General features: G+C 35.9%; 1 long non-coding RNA gene across 1 annotated transcript; it reads left to right on the forward strand.

Annotated features, from left to right (window-relative positions):
- Positions 1–3,051: 3,051 nt before the first annotated feature.
- Positions 3,052–11,284, forward strand: LOC147355106 (uncharacterized). Its single transcript, XR_015144217.1, has 2 exons — positions 3,052–3,177; positions 7,463–11,284. It is a non-coding gene; the product is annotated as an uncharacterized LOC147355106 (long non-coding RNA).
- Positions 11,285–15,732: the final 4,448 nt, after the last annotated feature.

Here is a 15,732-nt window from a genome sequence, read left to right on the forward strand (position 1 = left end):
CATACCATTTTATAGCCACAGCCATCTTCCTTCCTCAGGCAACTTCTAATTGTTCTCTTATTTCTATATTACTGTCCTTTCAAGGATATTATACTAATGGAATGCATGTAAGCTTTTAATTTTTTTCTTTTTTTTTTTTTTACTTTTTTTGGTAATATATTAAAAAATTTTTAGGCCATTTAGAATTACAGAAAAATTATGAAGATGGCTTAGAGTTCTGATGTACCCCACACCCAGTTTTCCATTATTAACACCTTATAATTAATACAAGACAGTTGTTACATATAATGAAAAATGATTATCATTAAATTCGACTTTATTCACATTTCTTAGTACTTACCTAAATATCATCTTTTCTGTACCAGAGTTGCATCCAGAATATCACATTACATTTAGTTGTCAAATCTCCTTAGGTTTCCCTTGGCTGTGGCAGTTTCTCATAATTTTTTTGTTTTTGATAACCTTGACGGTTTTGAGGTGTACTGTTAAGGTGTTTTGAAGAATGTCCTTCTACTGGATCTGTCTGATGTTTTTGTTCATGATCAGACTGGGGTTATGGGTTTTGGGGACAAAGACCACAAAGGTAAAAGGTCATTTTCATTTTCCAGGGTATAGCCTATCATTGTTGATATCATCTGAGTAGTATTTGTTAAGTTTCTCCACTTAAAAGTGTTTTTTTCTCCTTTTCCAAAATGGTAATGTTAGGAAGGAAGTCACTATGCATAGTCATACTTAAGAAGTGGGAGTTACCTGCCAGCTCTTTGATGGTAAGGTGCGTACATTGATTACATAGAATTCTTCTGCAGGAGATTTGTCTTTTCTTCTGCGCTTATTTATTCAATCGTCTACTTAATCATTATAGACTCATGGATATTTATTCTATACTTAGATTATATTCCAATACTATTTATTTCTTTGCTTTAATTGTTTCAGCTTTGGGAGCTCATTTAATTGACTCTAGTGTCCCTTTAGCATGCCCCTTCATTGGGTTTGTTCATTTCCTTATTGTTGTTGACTTTCTCACTTGCTGGCAGTACACGATATCCCAGGCTCGTTGTTTATATTTACTTCATCAGTTCTAGAATCAGCTATTTATTGAAGGATCCCTGGATCCTTATATCAGAGAATTTTAGAAACTTTTTTTTAGAAACTAAAATCAGAGTGTAAGGTGACCTCACTATATACATATGTTTTAATACTGTGGTCCATTTTATTAACTGGTTGGATCTCCTTGCAATCCAAGGGACTCTCAAGAATCTTTTCCAATATCACAATCCAAAAGCATCTATTCTTTGGTGCTCAGCTTTCTTTATAGTCCAACTTTCACATCCATACATGACTACTGGAAAAACCATAGCTTTGACTAGATGGGCCTTTATTGGCAAAGTAATGTCTTGGCTTTTTAATATGCTGTCTAGGTTGATCATAGCTTTTCTTCTAAGGAGCAAGCGTCTCTTAATTTCATGGCTGCAGTCACCATCTGCAGCAATTTTGTAGCCCCCCAAAATAAAGTTTGTCATTGTTTCCACTGTTTCCCCATCTATTTGCCATAAAGTGATGGGGGCAGATGCCATGATCTTAATTTTCTGAATGTTGAACTTTAAGCCAACTTTTTCACTCTGCTCTTTCACTTTTATCAAGAGGCTCTTTAGGTCTTCTTCATAAGGGTGGTGTCATCTGCATATATGAGGTTATTGACATTTCTCCCATCAATCTTAATTAGAGCTTGTGCTTCATCCAGCCCAACATTTTGCATGATTTACTCTGCATATGTTAAATAAGCAAGGTGACAATATATAGCCTTGATATATTCCTTTCCAAACTTGGGAAGATCCAACCAGTCAGTCCTAAAGGAAATCAGTCCTGAATATTCATTGGAAGGACTGATGCTGAAGCTGAAACTCCAATATATTATGGCTACCTGATGTGAAGAATTGACTCATTGGAAAAGACCTGATGCTGGGAAAGATTGAAGGCAGAAGGAGAAGGGGGTCGACAGAGGATGAGATGGTTGGTTTGCATCACCAATGTGATGGACATGAGTTTGAATAAACTCTGGGAATTGGTGATGGACAGGGAAGCCTGGCCTTCTGCAGTCCATGGGGTCACAAAGAGTCAGCCACCACTGAGTAACAGAACTGAACTGATTTTATTAACATGCAGTATTTCATAGCATTGTTGTCGTTCAGTCGATAAGTCCTATCCCACTGTTTGTGAACCCATGGACTGCAGCACACCAGACTCCCTCCTCCTTCACAATTTCCCAGAGTTTCCTCAAATTCATGTCCTTTGAGTCCATTACTCTACTCCAACCATCACCTCCTCTTCGGCCCCATTCTCATTTTGCCTTCACAGTATAGGTGTGCTGTGCTGTGCTTAGTCGCTCAGTCTTGTCCAACTCTTTGCCACCCCACGGACTGTAGTCCGCCAGACTCCTCTGTTCATGGGATTCTCCAGGCGAGAATACTGGAGCGAGTTGCCATGCCCTCCTCCAGGGGATCTTCCCAACGCAGGGATGAACCCAGGTCTGTCCACACTGCAGGTGTATTCTGTACTGTCTGAGCTGCCATGGAATCCTGGTATAGGTGTACCATTGTTTAATCAGTCAGGGTTGAAGGCTATCTGGGCTGTTTGCAGTTTTTGGCTATTCATAAAGTTGCTAGGGAACATTCACCTTTTCTGGACTAAATGTCCAACAGTGCAATTTCCGGGTCATAGGGTTAATGCACGTTCAGTTGTATAAGAAACTGGCTAAACTTTTCTAGAGTGGCTTACCATTTTATATTCCATTTCCACCAGCAGTGTACGCGTGATCAAGTTCCTCTGTACCCTTGCCAGCATTTCAGATTATTTTTAAGCCATTTTGATAGACGTGTAGTGATGTGTTGTTTTGGTTTTATAATAATATTTCTTGTGCCGGAGAGACGTGAGGAACGATGGAAGCGCGCAGGAGACTTGAGAGCTGAGAGCTGCAGAGCCAGTTGGTGAGATCGCGAGATGGCAATATCACGAGAAAGTGCGCCTGCACTGTATAGAACCCTGCGTGGTAGCGCTGTCTCGCGAGAAAGCGCGCCGGCATGGTAGAAAACTTGCAAGCCAGCCTGAGGGAGAGAGATGAAGGAGAGGGAGAGAGCTCGCTAGCGAGGGAGAGTGTCAACTAAGGATACTCCACTGACAGTAAGTTTTATCCTAAATACAGAAATTTTAAATCCTGACGGGAAAATGTGCACTTCCTCCTTCCTATCTTAGGTAAAAGTACGTTTTCTCACAGACCCTTTGCTTGGTTCTGTGAGCTTGATAAGGTCAATGCCTTCTTTTATCTTGTAGTTCCCCCTGTTTATTTTTCCCCATAGTACTGACAATGCTTTGTAATCACATCACAGGGTATTTAGTTGACGCATCCCTCTTTCTCACTAGACCCGGAAGCTTCACAAGGGCAGAAAATGAATATGATCTGATTACCACACTATCTCCACACTTGCTCAGGAATCTGGCATAGAGGTATTTGATAAATACTGTTACATTAATACATAGACATATGTATTATATCTAATACATAGACATATTCTTCATTAAAGGCTTCCCTAGTGGCTCAGTGGTAAAGAATCTGTCTCCCAGTGCAGGAGCCACAGGAGACCTGGGTTCGATCCCTGGGTTGGGAAGATACCCTGGAGGAGGAAATGGCAACCCAGTCCAGTATTCTTGCCTGGGAAAGCCCATGGACAGAGGACCTGGCAGGCTACAATTTGTGGGGTTGTAAAGAGTCCCGGGATCGCAAAGAGTCCCAGGGTCACAGAGAGTTGAACACAACTTTGCATAAGCACGAGATTGTTTATTAATTATTGCAATTTTAATTTGAATAACTCAATATTCTTAAAGTTATATTTACCTATTTATAAAATTGTTGAGTTAGATCAATTCTAAGACTGTCAACCTAAAGGACCCCAAACTAATACAAGGAGGCAAAAAGGCAATTTGAAGACTTCCAGTTACAATTTGGGGTTCTCAGATTCAGGAGGAACCCATAATAGTGTCCTACCAGAGGAAAATGATTAAGGGTTTTTATGGGGAAAGGAGGGGATGTTAATGTAGTCTTATACAAGTTATTTACCAAGAAAATGGGTTGTAGAGTAAAACTGTTCTGTACATATGATTGGGTTATAGAATGTATGCATTTGTTACTAGGAAAAGGTATATTTTCTTTAGTGCGGGAAAACTCCAGGTCTCAGCATTATTCTTTCCTTTTGGCAACTCAGCAACTATTCAGCAGTTTAATTTAGAGTGCTCAGCAAAAGTCTAGCATAAGCAGTAAACCTGGAGGTCCTCAGGTCACTTCTCAGTCATTCCTGACATAGTTCTTTTCACAAGATTCTTGATTTCCAGTTACAGAGAAGACGTGATAAGAGACAAATATATAAAGAGATGATTTCATTTTCAAACACAATTATGATTGATTTAGAAAAGAAGTATCATTTAAAGTTATCAGTAAGGTATACAGTCACCATATAATTCCATAAGCAAGGCTAAACATTTGTTTTTTTTTCTCCTTTTTAAAAGTACACCATTTCCATCTTCATCCTCAGACATGGTCAAATTGGCTAGGATATCTCTGGTTAAGTTATCTTATCTTCCCAGGAGGCTTCAATCTCTAAGTATCTCTGAAAATAATCCATGTTTTTTGATGTTTTTATAACCATCTAAAAATTAAGATAATGCTAGAAGCATAAAAAGGAGGCATAAAAAGGATATTGGGTACACCCCCAGTACCCAATAAATATTTGGTTTGATGAAATCTACCAATAAGGAAAAAAACTTGTCAAAACAGAGTGATTTTGAATTTTACTGGTTATTGATCTATAGTTATATTTCAGAATCCCTCTTAAAGACTGAGGTCAATACAAATTAATTTCAGTGTATTTATTGAAAACAGTTTCCTGACACAAATTTATAGCCAAATTTATGACTAGTGGAATAAAAATAAATTATGTGCCATGATGCAGGATAGCCAATGCATTAAAATCTGATGTGCTTGACATGTCCCCAATAAAAGAGAATGTTATAAATCATATTCAATATAAAATATTAATCAATGAATGGCACCTATGCATTTTTTATGGGAGAGTAAACTAAAATTATAGTAAAAGAGCGTGAGTGGTGATACAAGCATTTTCAAATTAAATATAGGATAGTCTTCAATTTATAATATGCTCAAGCAGTTTTAAATCATTTTTGTTATATCATTGCATATTCTAGAATAAAGATTGATAGGGTGTAATTTAATCTTATATGTAGAAATGACTTGAAGGAAATGGAGAATTTACTGGTTTAAGTGAACAATGTGAATAGTCTAACTGGGTAATTCAGGCCAAATTGCTTCATATTTAAATAAATATCAATTTAGGTGCTTTTTTATTTCTTCTCATTTATCTTAAGAAACTCTGTTGGATTCTTCCATCCCTTATAGTCTATTATTTCTTCCTTACTTTTACTTATACAAATATATTGCTACTGGTCTGTAATCTGCATCCCTAGCCTATATTTATAAGGATACATTGGGTCCAGTTGTATGCAGGCAGAATTATATGCAGCTTCCATATCACAGCCTTAAAGAAGGTTACCCTTGACTGGAAAAATTTCTACTGACTGGAAAAATTAATGGTCTATATGTCCTAAGGAAAATGTGAGAATTGAATAAAATAATTTATGTAAAACAGAATAAAATCAGTTATTCAGTTCAGTTCAATTCAGTCGCTCAGTCGTGTCCTACTCTTTGCGACTCCATGAATCACAGCACACCAGGCCTCCCTGTCTATCACCAACTCCCGGAGTTCACTCAAACTCACGTCCATCGAGTTGGTGATGCCATCCAGCCATCTCATCCTCTGTCGTCCCCTTCTCCTCTTGCCCCCAATCCCTCCCAGCATCAGAGTCTTTTCCAATGAGTCAACTCTTCGCATGAAGAGTTGTGGCCAAAGTACTGGAGTTTCAGCTTTAGCATCATTCCTTTCAAAGAAATCCCAGGGCTGATCTCCTTCAGAATGGACTGGTTGGATCTCCTTGCAGTCCAAGGGACTCTCAAGAGTCTTCTCCAACACCACAGTTCAAAAGCATCAATTCTTCGGTGCTCAGCCTTCTTCACAGTCCAACTCTCACATCCATACATGACCACAGGAAAAACCATAGCCTTGACTAGACGAACCTTTGTTGGCAAAGTAATGTCTCTGCTTTTGAATATGCTATCTAGATTGGTCATAACTTTCCTTCCAAGGAGTAAGTGTCTTTTAATTTCATGGCTGCAGTCACCATAACCATCTATAAGTTATGGATGTTTTTGCACTTATAGAACATTGTTAAATAAAATTGTTAAATTGGCAACTTCAAGGAGAATATAAATGGAATGAGACCAGAACTTCCTATGCATTGCAAAATATGTACCCAAATTTAACTATGTCTCAATAGCCAAAACAAAATAAGAAAATGTGACTATTAACGTAATTTTTTGTATCCATGAGAAAATGATGGGTGCTAAGTAGAAGGAAAAATTTTAAATGCTTATATTTTAAAGTAGTTTCTCTTATAGACTTCTAATAAATGCATGGCAAGCTCTGCGTCTATGTCTGTCTATCAGTATAATTTGAGGGGCAGTTTCAAAGCTTAATGAGGTGAAATCAGTTCTGTCAAAGTTAGTGACAAGGCACAGGCAGTAGAGCAGAGTGTGTAAAGGATAGTGAACTAGTTTTGAATCCAGGTTTGGCTTTACCTATGGATCCCCATGCAAGTTACTTACCTCAAGAAAATCTAAAGCTTGTACTGCCTTGAAAACTGATAATTCAGATTCATTCGGTATCCAAGAAAAATTTAAAAAATGCACTGAGATTATTTGCATTAGTTATTTATACCATCATAGTAGCCAAGTTTTACAGAAGAGTTATCAGAACAAATTCCTCTTTGTAATAGAAAAGCAAGTTTCTTATAGCTGGAAGAATCCTCTGCAGAAATAATAGGAAACTGGGGACTTAGAGCCTGAAAATATTAGATTTCCCAATTTGTGTGGTTGTCTTAGTAGCTGTTCACTTATTTTTTTCATTTAAGAAAATTTGTATCCTTTATCTTTGTCAGTTAACATCTTTCCATCAACCTCAAAGGTTGGTGTCAGAATATGGATTAGCACCAAGACCTAGAACTTAAAAATTAAGTTGACTTGAAATTAGAATCTGATTATTAGGGTTGATTTGAAGTAATTAGGAACAACAACAACAAAGTAGTTGAGCAAGAAAATGATATAGAAGGCTAGGGTTGCACCCAGACCATTCTGAGCAAATACTCTATATGTATTTACCAGTGAGGAAGGATTGTTTCAGTAAACTACGACCATTATATCCTAAGATTTCAGAAGGCTTATCAAACTGGGTTAAAAATAAAGTATGGTGCAAAAATGGTAAAGTGAACATTTCTCCTTTAGATTTTGGAGTTCATTGGCTTTACCTGGAGGAGTAGAGATGCCTGAGAATTCCCAACAGAGACTGAAACTAAGAAGCACTAAACCAGAGATCTAGTAGGTAAGTGAAATAAGAACTAAAACTATGGATTCTTGTGTCTTTATATAACTAAATACTAGGGGTGTTAATGTTAGAAATGTTGATGTTCAGAGGGCTGCATCAACCTCATCCTCTCTGAAATAGGAGTTTATCATAAGTAAAAACATACAAGAGCTGAGAAGTTCTTTGACTTTAACAAACTTGAAGCTTTCTGAAAAAGGGAAAAGAAAGCAGATTGCAGAGTAAGGAAAATAAAATTTCAAGTATGGGATGAATAGTTAATCTCCATTATTACAGGCATTTTCTGAATGAAGTGCACATTTGGAGCTTGATGACTTAATTACTATACATATACTCCATACATTTTTTACTTTTTAAAAATTATCTTAATAATGGATCTCAGAAATGATTTCATATGTGGACTCTATCTCTTCCAGTGTAGAGTTAGAAGTAGGTGATATAGAATTTTTGTTGTTAAAATGTATATAGTAAGAAAAGTTACTTGCAAATTCTCTTTGAATGATATAAGTGAAAGCATGATGCATGAGCAGTTAGGGAGATTCTGAGAGGGTATATTTGCCTCACATGTCCAAATGATTTCATTATTACCAGAGTGATTCATGATTCCACTGTATACGAAATTGGTCTAAATATATGGTGATTGAAGGGTTAACTTACTTTTGTCCTTCAAGCATGGTTGTGTTTTGGGGAAGATATTTTGCTGCACCAGAGCCAAGATAGATAAGTGGGAGAGGCTGGAAATATGCCCAGCTTCTCCAATCCCAAAGTCCTTAGGAAAATAACTTTTTTTCTTTTCTCATCCTCTTGAGGTGTTCTGCTAACAATGGTTTTTACTAAGCTTTCTTAGGAAGTGAAAGCATTTAGCAAGGATATGGATGTAGGTTCCCAACCACCGTCCCCTCCCTCCCAACTACTTTTATTTCTTTATTTTTTTAGTAAAATACATGTAGGAGGTAAAGTTATATTGAAAAGAATAAGAAGTAAAATGATTATAATTTAAAGAAAATTACTCAAGATAATTATCAAATATTAAATTGTTCAGAGCTCTGACAATTACTGTTGGCCAGGAGCAGCAAGTGAAGCTGATAGTTAAACATCTGAGTAAGGGTTGGAACAGTTTCTGCTTCCACATTTAAGGAGTTTGGAAGTCACCCCTCTGTCCTAAGAATAGGTACAAATCTAAGCAGACTGAAAATCAACACCTTTTTTTGTATCCATAAGAGAGGGGAGATCACATGGCAGATTGCTGCCTCCAGGATTGGAGAAAAAGATAGGTGAATACAGGGAGTCATGGCTTACTAGAGCAGAGACATATAATCAGGAAGTAATATAGGTACCAGTGGTGGGGAAGGAAAATCTGAATTGTTATTGACAACATTGTTGGAGGCCAGTATGGACAAATCTGAGGTTTAACAACTCCAGGGAAAACCAGTCATAGGGAGTCCCTGCTTCAGTATTGTGGGATTTACCTTCAGGAGGTCTGCCAGCTCCCACATTACTCATCAGGAAAAAACGCCTTCAGGCTTTGGGCAGGGAGAAAGGGGAAAAGGAACCCATTTTGAAATAATCCAGAGTACTCTGTTCTTGTTAACAAGGCCTCCCTTCTGGTGAAGCTAGTTAACCTGAGCCTAACTTGCTGGCATATTATCAGAGCCTAAGGTATCTAGAGGACAGAGAAATACTCAACTCCGATCAATAACTCTGATAAGCCTCTAGCTATGCTAACTAAGGAACAAAGAAAAAAGACAAGTTACTAATGTGAGAAGTGAGAAACATGTGAAATCACAAACCCAAAGACATGAAAAGTATAATAAAGGATTTATTATGAATAATTCTATGTATACAAATCTGATAACTTAGATGAAATGCACCGATTCATTGAAAGACATAATTTCTAAACTTATATAAGAATAGATAATTCAAATATGTGTTTATTTATTAAAGAAACTGAGTTAATAAATAATCTTACAAAACAGAAAACACCAAGCCCACATGGGTTCACTGGTGAATTCTATTAAACATTTTGTTAAAAATTAAGCCAAATCTCTGCAATCTCATTCAGAGAATAGAAGCACAGAGATACTTGCTAACCCATTCTGTGAGGCCAGCTTACCCTAAAAACAAAACCAGACAAAGACAGAAAGAAAACTATAGATCAGTATCTCTCATGAAATGAATGTAAAAGTCCTCAACAAAATATTAGTGGATCAAATTCAACAATGTGTACAAATAATTATATGTCATGACCAAATGAGATTTTTTACCAGGTATGCAAGGCTGGTTCAACATTCAAATAACAATTTATGTAATCCATCACATCAATAGCCTAAAAAAGCACAAACCCCATGATCATATCAATAGATGCAGAAAAAATATTAATAATATCCAGTGCACACTAATGATAAAAACTCTCAGTAAATTGGGAATACAAAGGGACTTCTTCATCTTTAAAAAGAATATCTACAAAAAATCATACAGATAATATCATACTCAATGATGAGAAACTTGAATCTTTTTCACTAAGATCAGTTATAAAGCAAGGATGTTTTTTCTCACCATTCCTTTTTAAAATTGTACTAGAAGTCTGGTAATAAATGTACTAGAGAAGAGCAAGAATTTCAGGGTAAGAAAAATATCATAAATGTACTAGGATAAAATATGTGCAAATCCTTTTATGAGCTTAGAGTATGGAAGCTTTTTTCAGTTATGATTTAATATCCATAATCCATAAAGGAAAATATTGATAAATTTGACTATAACAACATCAAATACTTCTGCATAGCAAAATGAAGGGAAAAAAAGCACTGTAAACAAACTCTGAGAACAAGTGACAAACTAGGAAAAATTATTTTCAGTTCATCTGTGAGAAGAAGATTTAATCTTCCTAATTTATGTAAATATCTTACAGATATATAAAAGATGAAAGAATGAACAAAAGAAAGCAAATTTATATATACATTAAAGAGTAATTAAGAAGATTCAACCTTGCTCAAAAGAGAAATGCAAAGTAAAAATAAAACAAGATACCATTTTTTACTTCTCAGATTAGCAATAATTCAAAAGGATGAGAAAATCAGAAAATATTCTGTGGGCCAGGCTAAGGGGAAACAGATACTTTGATACATTGCTGGTGGGAGGACAAGTGCTATAATGCCAATAAAAGGAGTTAGAATAATATATCGAAATATTTACCTGTATCCTATGACCAACTGATCTCACTTTCTAGAATTTATCTGGAATACATTTCTATATAGATAAGATGATATAGCTATAAAGTAGGTAACTGAAATATTGTCTGTAACACCAGAAGAATGGAAATAACCCAAGTGTTCATCAATGCGTGTGTATGTATTAGTCACTCAGTCATGTCCAACTCTTTGCGCCCCCATGGATTGTAGCCCGCTGGGCTTCTCTGTCCATGGAATTCTACAGGCAAGAATCCTGGAGTGAGTAGCTATTCTCTTCTCCAGGTGATATTCCCAATCCAGGTCTTGAACCCCAGTCTCCTGCATTGCAGACAGATTCTTTATCATCTGAGCTACAAGGGAACCCTGTGTTCATCAATAGGGGACTAGTAATATATCACTCTAGTAAAGCAGGTAAAGAAAATAAGGAAACTTTCTATATGCTGATATTAAAGAGCTCAAGATACATCATTATCAGTTGAAAAAGCAATTTTCATAGTATTGTCTATATCAAGTTTACGTTTTTTTTTTAAACAAAAAGGGAAAAATGAGTATATATTTATGTTTGCACAAAGCACTCCAGGGTGATGTACCCAAAAGTAATAACAATGGTTGCCTCTGATGGATTGAGGTGGGGTAAATTAGATTGATGGTGATTGAGTGAGTCTGAGACTTCTCATTGTTTACAATTTTGTCTTTTGGATTTTTGAACTGTGTAAACACATGAAAATAAATATTTAAAAGTCAGTCAGTCAAAATGGTGTATTCATAACATTTTTTTGTTACTGAAATAGTTCCAAATTCCTCACTGCACTGATGAAAAAGATTTTGAGCTTTAGAATGTTTAATGACTTCGTTTAATTCACAAAGCTATATTGTAGTAAATTTGAAATTAGAAATGCAGCGACATACACTGATAACACCTGAAATTCTGAGTAGATTTTCTAAGACATTTCTACCAGTTTAGTCCTCACAGAAGCTGCAATGTCAAGAAAATATGTTTATCCAGGTACAGGGGTCAGGATGGAAATGTATTTATATCCTTTCTCAAAGTATCATAAATGTGATAGGTCAAAATAAAACTTATAAAGTTAATCTACAAGGATTAAGTAAGGAAAAAATTAAAGGAAGTATGATGCATGTGGAGATGTTCTTCATGAGTTTATGTGGTTTGTGAGAAAATCAAATCTGTATGGTCTTGGTTGTGCTTACTAAAAAGGAAATTTATGAATATAATCTATTTGCTTTTGATAAATTATATAGCTTAATATAAAATTAATATTTTAAAAATTGTGAAAATGTATATTTTAAATAAACAGGCTTGCTGTAGAGTTTCAAGTTTAAATGCATGCTTTGTGAAATGAGATTGTGCTATTAAACACTGAAAACTTACAATGGAATTGAACAGTGTAAATGAATAAAATGAGTGACTCTTCCCACAAACCTTTTAGGATCTAGAGTTGTTGAATATTTTTAAAACTGAATATTAAATTTATAATATAAAATGTTATATTATAATATTTAATATAAAATGTAAAATTCTGTTGACTTAAAACATTTTTTAAATCATTAGCTTCAATTTTGTTGACCTTTGCTTATATTCTTCTAAGGCACAGTGGTACAGAATCCATCTGCAGTGTGGGAGCCACAGGAGAGGAGGGTTCAATCTCTGGGTCAGAAGATGGCCAGAAGTAGGGCATGGTAACCCATTCCAGTATTCTTGCCTAGAGAATCCCATGGACAGAGGAGCTGGGGGGGCTACAGTCCATAAGGTTGCAAAGAGTTGGATATGACTGAAGCAAATTAGCACAAACACATATTCTTCTAAATCACTCTAGTATTAAATGAAAAATTTCTTCATATCAAAATCAAAATTTTCATGCTATCATAAAGAGTTGTGTTTTATTGCCACACTTCTATAACATGTATTTCATTGTGATCGTAAATTAAATTAAATAAATTAAATCTCAATTAAGCTAATTTTTTTAAAATTATACTACAGTGAGTCAGAGAACAGCTGAGATGAAAAGAAATCAAATTGCTTTTGCTTCTTTGTGTTTCTTAATTTGTAAAATATCATTTGTATGGAACACCAGTGTTTATAAGGATTAGATGAATATGGAGATCTTCAAGCCAGGATTTGCAAATCTATTCTAACAGTATAGGAGTTTAGGGCAGATCTTCTGTTGTTCTTCTCTATTACTTTCCTATTCTATGCAGTGCAAGTTGTCGTTCTTTGCAGTTGAAATAGTGTTTAGCTAATGCAGTCTAAGTGATGAAAAGGGTTTTAAAATAAATATTTGGAATTTAAAGTATAGCAGTTGTCCCAAAGTAGATTTTGAGAAATTTTGTTTGGTCCTTTCGTTGCACCATATTATAGTGTTTTGATCACCTTTTATTAACTCTGCTGGTGAGTAAGGGTTTCTCTACTCTAAATAGTGTTAAATGGCTGATGTTGAGCCAGGTCAATTTGCCCTATGTACACAAGTCAAAATGCTGAGCCACTAAGGTTTGCAGCAAAGAGAGAGAGGGTTTATTCACAAGGCAGCCAAATGAGGAGATAGGAGAACAAGTCTCAGTTTTGCTTTCCTGGAGGCAAGGGACTTCCAGCATTTATGGGGTAAAGAATAGAGAAGCAAAGTTGTCCAAGGCATGGGAACTATAGGGAAAGGTGACCGGGAAAAGTATGCTAATTGTGCAGTTGTACAGACTTAACTGGATTACAGGCCTCTGCTTGTTCTTAAGGTAATTTTCAGCCTTCTAATGTCCAGAGTCACTGAGGACACTTGTGCCTGTCCAGTTGAAGGGTTGGTGGTCCTGTCTATCTTAACTAACTCAGCTTGAATTAGATGCAGTTGACTCCAAATTCCTAGAAAATAACTTAGGCAGAAATCTTACAGTATTGTTTAGGTTGTGTGCTGCCTGGAGGACAAGCAAGTGTTAAAATGATGTTGATTAGTGAAATGTGGTGAATTGGATTTCACCCACAGTCATGGGCAAATACATGCCACCCAACAATCGAATGGAGAAGGAAATGACAACCCACTCCAGTATTCTTGCCTGGAAAATCTCATGGATGGAGGAGCCTGGTGGGCTACAGTCCATGGGGTCGCAAAGAGTCAGATATGACTAAGCAACTTCACTTCAGCAATCAAATGAAAGTTTATTAATCAAATATACTCACAGCCCCAGAGGAGGATGTAACATGCCACACAGGGATACAGAGTTGCACTCAGTAATACAGTGAATAAACAGGCTTTAGGAGGTAGGGTTTGTGGTAAAAAGAGGGCAGGGGTAACTCTGGGAGGGTGTGTTAGTTAATCAGTCATGTCCGACTCTTTGTGATCCCATGGACCATAGCCCACTAGGCCATTCTGTCCATGGATTTCTCCAGGCAAGAATACTGGGGTGGGTTGCCGTTTCTTTCTACAGGATCTGGGAGGGTATGATTGGCTTATTTGAATGATTTCAAGGACTTGCAAGCAGGTAAAACCCATATGTTATGGATCATCAGATGGCATCCAGAAGGTCTAGCTGATAGAAGATCTGGCCAGGTGGGAAGTTTTCTTCCTGTGGCCAGCATACCTGGTGAGAGCAAGGGGACCTGTGAAGTTCAAAAAGTCAAGGCAATAGCATGGGAAAGTTTGGGCCTTATGATATATAGAATTGTAGTCTAAAATAGTATGTTCCTCTTGACAAGAACTTTATTAATATTTTCTTTTTTCAGTTCTCTCTTAAATGAATGTTTCTGTTTTCCCCCTGAAAGCTCCAGAAATATTTCATTCTTCCATGTGAAATGTTCAGTGTTACATAATTACATAGTACCTCAAGTGTCTAAAATACCTAAAAGGGTAGACTACAGATTTAACAATTTTTAAAAACAGATTATATTCATGTGTAAAAAATTATGAAATGTTACAATTTTATGAAGTGTTCTATTCTGAAGATTTTTTTTTAATTCATAAAATATAGAGAGGCAACATGGAATGTGATAGAATGGGAAAACAACACAGAACAAGTGTAAGAAACAAAGGTTCTAATCTTGGTTCTTTTGGATGTAGTTTAGTTGTTCTAGTCTTCAGCTTCAGCAGAAAATAAGATGGTAAAGCATGTTTTTTATTTTCCTCCTGTCTCCAATATTATTTTAATTCATCTAATTTTAAACATGGTTTAAAAATCCTTGGCCAGTTTCATGTATATTTTAATTTTTGTTCTGTAAATAATGAACCAAAGTTAGTGGAACAGATGGCTATCAGAAGAAAATGATGTTTCAGTTGATACCAGAAAGGAGCGAAGCCAAAGGAAAATACCTTCACTAAAATATTTTGTTGATGTTCACGTTGGCTATTAGGTACCAACTCATTCATATTATAGAATTATTACAAAGATCGTAATTACTTAAGGTATTTACAAATACTTCAATTTTAAAAATAAGTTCATCATATCCTTGCTAGTAAAACTTGTGGAGATAAAATGTAGCAGCTGTTCTTTAAAAGATAATTTGGTCACTTTCAGTATATGAGTTGAAGGGAAGCATCCTTTTACAGTGATTCTATTTATTCTTTTGGAATTTACTGAATACAGATTGAGAGAAAATAGGTTAACCACTACAAAAAAATGAAAGGGAAGCTCTTGCTTATTTTGATTTATCTTACTACTTCTGGGAGTTGAAAATACACAAATAAAGATCTAACTTTGGCAGAAAGAACAAATGAATCAAAATGAAACTCAAATCTGCTGCAGGCAAAAGAGGTTGAATGTTCTTTTTTCTATGCAGTGTTGGAGATTATAGAATTTTAAGTGTGTGATACAATGGGGTTGCTATTGGTGGATTCTTGGGGCATTGTTTAAGTCATTCTCATTTCTCCATTTTTTTCTTTCATTTGTGCAAAACCTTTGGGAAGTAATTTGTTGCAGAATGTTAAAAGATTGTGATGAAATGAGACTTACTTGGAAGAGGGAAAGCTTAGGATTGGCCTAAAGTTTAG

The sequence above is a fragment of the Bos grunniens genome, chromosome 17, assembly GCF_055505025.1.
Source record: "Bos grunniens cultivar Pamir isolate PY7600 chromosome 17, Bosgru_T2T1.0, whole genome shotgun sequence".
NCBI classification, from domain to species: domain Eukaryota; kingdom Metazoa; phylum Chordata; class Mammalia; order Artiodactyla; family Bovidae; genus Bos; species Bos grunniens.